Consider the following 6,318-nt stretch of genomic DNA (forward strand, 5'->3'; position numbering starts at 1 on the left):
AAAACTTCATCTTATAGATTGAGTCCTGCCTCATTAACATAACAGCCTCTAATTCTACCTTGTTAACATTATAGAGGTAGGATTTGCAACATACAGAAAAATCACATCAGGTGACAAAATGGTAGACCATCATACAATACTGGGAATCATGCCCTAGACAAGTTGACAGATATTTGGGGGGGACACAATTCAATCCATGACAGCCTCCTTCTATTACTTTGTATGGAGAACATTAAATCATGTTTGGTAAAGTAGGGGGACAACAAAATTGAAGGAAACCCTCAATGAGTCAGATTGACCCAATAGCTGCAACAATGGACTCGAACATACCAGTAGTCATGAAGATGGTGCAGGACCAGGCAACATTTCATTCTGTTATACATAAGTTCACCATGAATCAGTGCCAACCTGATGGCAACAACAACAACGTAGCTTTCAGCAGGAGTATGACTGAGCTGATATTATCCTATAATGACACAATAACTAATAAAAACTCATTTGTCCCTTGCGTTGGCAACACAAAATTACCACCCAGAAGCCCCCCCCCCAAAAAAAGTGAATGCTGAGAGGCCTAAAAGGCTAACTGTAGCAAAATTCTCCGTTTTCTACTGTAGATCCACTCTGCACCCATTTCTCTGCCCCAGGAATGTGATCTACATCAAAATTCCCATACCTTCCATCTTCCAGTTGGCATCTACCAACAGAGAGCGCTAGTAGAAGAATTGATGAAGGCAGAAAAGTGAGCTCAGTGTGTTTATTCCCCAAGGTCCCTCTTTGCATAAGCTGGCTGTGTCCCTTGTTCCAAAGTCAATAGTAAGCTCACGTTAATGCACTCATCCCTTATGATTCCCCTACCTGCACCTTTACAAATAGCCACTTTGTAAACAAACCCTCCTTGAATTTCCTATTTTGAATACACTATTCCTAATGGAAGCCTGACTGATACAAGAGTCATATTTTATTTGTATAATATTTTAAAAATTAAAATAAAGTGAAACACTAGATCAAAGGAAACAGTATGCACAATTACTAAAGGAAGCCAAAAGAAACTTCAGCTCTAAGCATTTTATCAAAATAGCTTTTTAAATAAACAGTTTCCTCCCTATGAAGAGTTGTAGGAGGCTCTGTTATGTAAGTCTTTCCCTCCCACAAAACATATTTTTGCTACTTTTTTATCATCTCTTTAAGTTTTTTTCTCATTTTATTAAATTAATATAGGTACTTGCTCCACCTTTTTTCATCTGTAAGCTCATTTTCTAAAAACAACTATTTCTACCCATATCATTTTTGCTTGATTTTTACCTCCATGGTTTTTAATAATATGCTTCTCATCCTATTTCCTAATTTTTCCATTTTAAATGTAATATAATAAATGAGAAATCAGCTGGCTTACCACTAGCCTTCTTCCAACCAGCTGTTATGTATCTCAGTTTTGAGTTCCTCATGTGGCGATGTCATAAATTTAGTAAAACACTAATGTATTTATTCATTATCTCAACAGCTGTGCAGAATATATTTTATAGCAGAAAACCAAAGGCATATTTTGGCCACGTAGCTAGTGGCTAAATATTAAAACCAAAATTTGGATGAAGTCAGTGCTAAAGCTGAATTATCACCAATTTAAAAGACATAAGGATATAAAAATCCGGGAGGGCTTCTGGTCCACAGCCTGTGTGTGAACATGGACTGTCACAGTGGAGGTCCCAGGTTGGCTGGGCCAGGGTCAGGTGTGTGTGTGATGCATGTGGGCACTGCTGGGAACTCTTGAGGCCCCCCATTGTAAGAAGCAATGTCACCTGATAAGTGTTCAGGTTTTAGATTCAGGCCTGGGTTCAATATCCTTATATGTGACCTTGGGTAAATGCTTTAACCTCTCTGGGCCTCTACTTCTTTATCTGTAAAAAGGGACAATGATGATACTTAATACAGAAAGCTTTTAGCAAAAAGATAGAGGTGAATGTATACTTGACATCAGTTACTAGTGATAACCTAAGTCAACATGACATACTGGCTTGGATCATTGAGTCTTTGCAGTTGAATCTGACAAAGATCGAACAGCTGGGCTCAGTGGCTCCCTGAGGTTGACTACAAAATTTCCAGTTTATGTTTTTGCTGCACCTTGGTGGCATCATCTTAAAAAAAAGTGAAATTCCAAACTAATCTAGAACATGAGTACATCCAGAACTTCAAAATATAACAAGCAGGTTTTAAGAGAATGGGTATTGACAAAATAATTTATTTTTGTTTTTATTGCTGTTGTTAGTTGCCGTCAAGTCGATTCCAACTCATGGTGCTCATGTGTGCAGAGTAGAACTGCTCCACAGGGTTTTCAAAGGTGTGACCTTTCAGAAGCAGATCTCCAGGCCTGTCTTCCAAGGTGCCTCTGGTTCGGTTCAAACCACCAACATTTCTGCTGAACCGTTTGTACCACGCAGGCCTCCCATAACAAAATCATACCTGTGGACAAATTAATAAAAGGAAAGTTTCAATTTTGAATTCATTCAGTGGTTCAAGTTTTTGAAGCAAATGATGATGAAAATTGATGATGGCCCTGTAGCTGCCAGACAAGGTCAAGAAACTGCAATAGCTCCTTCCCTTGTTGCTCCAGTTCTGAATCAACTGAAGAAACCTCTCGCCCCTAGCAGTGCAGCTCCACAGAGCCCATTTAAGCACAGACAACTACTGCAACTTCTAAGGCTGATCCAGATGTGGCAAGAAAGAGTCATGGTGTGGGCAACCGAATTGACGCAATAGGCCACCTTATTGAAACTTACGGTAAAAGGGTGGGGTAGTAGTAGTAGCATCATCAGAACCTGTCTAACTTCAGGAGGATCAATTCAAAGCTGATCCCTGTGAGCGGGAGGTCAGACATACCTTCACTCTCCAAACTTTTTACCAATTCTGATACCAGCCCTCCCTTCCACGGCACTCTCTACTTCTCTTCTGGGTTCAATAATCCATTGAGCTCACAGACCGTAGAGTTAAGTGGTTTATTAAGGAAGCTAACAGAGTACAGTTGGGATGAGAATCAACAGGCTACAACTCAGGATTAGAATCACGATCAGGAAGAACACAAGCAAAGCCCGGGAGGCTCCCCTGAAGAGAAGAGCACATCCCTCCCTTCTTCAAGCAGAACAGCTCTCTCAGCTCCTCTCAGCCATGCACACAAGCAGGCCCTCTGTCTGCTGGACGTGCCTCCACTCAGCCGTGCAGGCCTCCTCTCAGCCCCCTGAGAACAGGTCTCTCCTCAGACCCTGAGGACCAATGCCTTTCAGCCCCCTTGAGTTCCTCTAGTGAGCCTCAGGACAGGCTCCTCTAGGACCCCTCAGGACATTGCTCTTCCAGGCCTGTCACTGTCATCAGTATTACAGCCCCTGACCTGTGTTACAGCTCTTTTAGGAGGTTCCTTGGCTCTTCTCTCTCTCTCTCTCTCTCTCTCTCTGCTTCTCTCTCCTTTCTTCCTTCTGCCTCTGTCTGTTTTTTTCTGAAAAACCTCTAAAGGGTTGGCTGTACATATATATATATATATATATATATATATATATACACAAACTCCTCATTAATTTCAAGGCATGGCCCTCCCACTAGGGCCACAAACTGACCAATTCCCTCTTGGTAGGCCACAGATACTTTATTTTCATAATCTATAGTCACTTCATTTGCATAATGTATTGACCAATCCCTGTAAGCCGTATACCAATCACAGGGCAGGCTGCAGCCCAAGACCAGACAAAAAGTATCAAACCAAGCTGTTTAGTTTACCCAGAAAATATAACGAACCCTCTAGGGTAGAAAACTGGGCTTACAGGAAAAATCTCTCAAGCTGTTTTTCCAAACAACCAAGGCAAAAGGCCACGTAAAGGAACTTATTTCACCATGCTTATCATCAAAGATTTGGAGAAGAAGGAAGATTTCAACTTTGGAAAGCTAAGGAACACTGAATTGATTTGCCAGGAGAATGAGGAGAAATGCAAAGGATTATGGAAATGCTCCATGCCACAGATGAAAGCTTTGTGATACCTGATGAAGGGGGCCCACAAGAGGAACACAGAGAGTATTAACAGTATGGACCAGCAAAGCAACACTGGAATTCTTTACTCCAAATCACGTGCTTGACTGTAAAATACTCTTATTATTCTTAGAGGAGTCACTGGTTTCTTTCCACAAGCAAAACATATTTCTTCTCAAAGCGCATCTTGCAGAAGTTTTACTCCTTTTCCAATAAATTTGAGTTAGGGGCTTGTTCCTTACAGCAGCAGTGACATCTAGTTGGTTCACCTAGAGAACAAAGAGATTGACCATGGAGCTCACCATGAGGTTGCTGGAGAAGTTGTCAGTAGAGAAATGTAAAAACTGAATTAAATGTTAAGCTAATGTGAAATCTTGGCAAAGAACGTTTAACAAATGCCTTCAGAGTATTTAAAATATGTTTCCATATTTCAGAATATAAAATGTAGCATAACAGGAGATTTTGTGTGTTTGACATTGTTTGGGAAGGAAAGGCCAGACCTTAGAATCTTTGGAACTTGCTATTACAGGCCATGTCCAAACCAAACCAAACCAAATCCGGTGCCGTCGAGTCGATTCCGACTCATAGTGACCCTATAGGACCGAGTAGAACTCCCCCACAGAGTTTCCAAGGAGCACCTGGTGGATTCGAACTGCCAACCCTTTGGTTAGCAGCCATAGCACTTAACCACTACGCCACCAGGGTTTCCGACAGGCCATGTAGGGACTGCTTAAATCCTTGGAGGCCTAGACGTTGGAGCAGAAGGAAAGTTTAAACGTTGCTCTGTAAAGCCGTTTGGTGTCATTAAGCAATTGTAGTCCTGCTAAAAACAAGTAACAAGAGGCATTGTTGCCTGGATGAACAGAGGGTGTGTTTCAGCCCCAAGATGTTTGAGTTAAAGACTTTGATTTTTACTGAGCATTTCTTCAACAATTTTTCCAATTAGCCATGAAATTTCTAAGTACTGTGTTTTTTGAGAAATGAGGTGTGCCCAGTTTTTCAATCTAACAACCACTTGGGGGGAGTTGACCACATCTCTGGGATTTGAATGTGGATTGTATCCTATTTTACTGTGTTTTAAGTTTACATTGAACATGTTTCTCTGCTCCTCTTGCACACTGGGAACTCCTCTTTGGCTCCTTAAAGTTTACTAAGAATGGAAGTACAGCAAGCAGGTGATGACGCTGTAAATTCTTTCTGGGCCTCTGGCAAAGAGAATGATCAGTGAAGGCCATCTCCGCAAGGCTCAGGCGTATATTATACCTGTTGTCCACAGCTCTCCAGTGTTATGGAAATACTTTGCCAGTGTGCTAATCTCTTTGGAGATACAAATTCATTAGCAAACTACTTAGTGTTAATTTTCTTTTGCAGAAAATACAGTACCATTTCTGATTTAATTACTAATATTTAAAATATTTCTGCAAAGACTATCACCCACTACTAAGTTTGCTCAGCCTCTGATGTATTTGTACTGATTTGTTCTGGTGACAGCTTATCCTAAAATATCTGCAGAAAGTAGGTATTTTATGATAAAATTGTTGTGTAGTATCTATTCTGTGTGGAATTCAGAGAAAATTCAGATTCGGTGATTAACAATGCCAAAACAAATGCAAGCACTTAGCCATTGCTCAAAAACACAGGAATCAAATCGACTACATCTGTGGAGACAATGGAGAAGCTCAATATCATCAGTCAGAACAGGGCCAGGGGCCATCTGTGGAAAAGACCATCAATAGCTCATATGCAAGTTCAAGTTGAAGCTAAAGAAAATTAAAACAAGTCCACAAAAGCCAAAGTATGACCCTGAGTATATCCTACCTGAATTTAGAGATCAACTAGATTTGACACATTCAAAACTAAAAACCAAAGACCAGATGAGTTGTGGGATGACGTAAAGAACATCAGAAATGAAGAAAGCAAAAGGTCGTTAAAAAGACAGTAAAGAAAAAAAAAAAAAAAAAAGACCAAAATGGATGTCAGAAGAGACTCTGAAACTTGCTCTTGATCGTAGAGTAGCTAAAGAGAAATGAACAAATGCTGAAGTAAAAGAGCTGAACAGAAGACTTCAAAGGGCCACTCAAGAAATGTGCAAAGACCTGGAGTTAGAAAACAAAAAAGGAAGAACACATTCAAAGCATAACTCATGCTGAAAGAACTGAAGAAAAAACTCAAGCCTTGGGTTACAATACTGAAGCATTCTACAGGCAAAACATTGAACACCACGGGAAGCATCAAAAGAAGATGGAAAGAATACACAGAGTTACTGTACCACAAAGCATTGGTCAACATTCAACCATTTCAGGAAGTAG

At 40.5% G+C, this 6,318-nt stretch overlaps 1 pseudogene; it reads left to right on the forward strand.

Moving 5' to 3' along the window:
- Positions 1 to 1,923: 1,923 nt before the first annotated feature.
- Positions 1,924 to 4,144, forward strand: LOC100656396 (microtubule-associated protein RP/EB family member 1-like; annotated as a pseudogene).
- Positions 4,145 to 6,318: the final 2,174 nt, after the last annotated feature.

This window comes from Loxodonta africana, chromosome 20 (assembly GCF_030014295.1).
Source record: "Loxodonta africana isolate mLoxAfr1 chromosome 20, mLoxAfr1.hap2, whole genome shotgun sequence".
Taxonomy (NCBI): domain Eukaryota; kingdom Metazoa; phylum Chordata; class Mammalia; order Proboscidea; family Elephantidae; genus Loxodonta; species Loxodonta africana.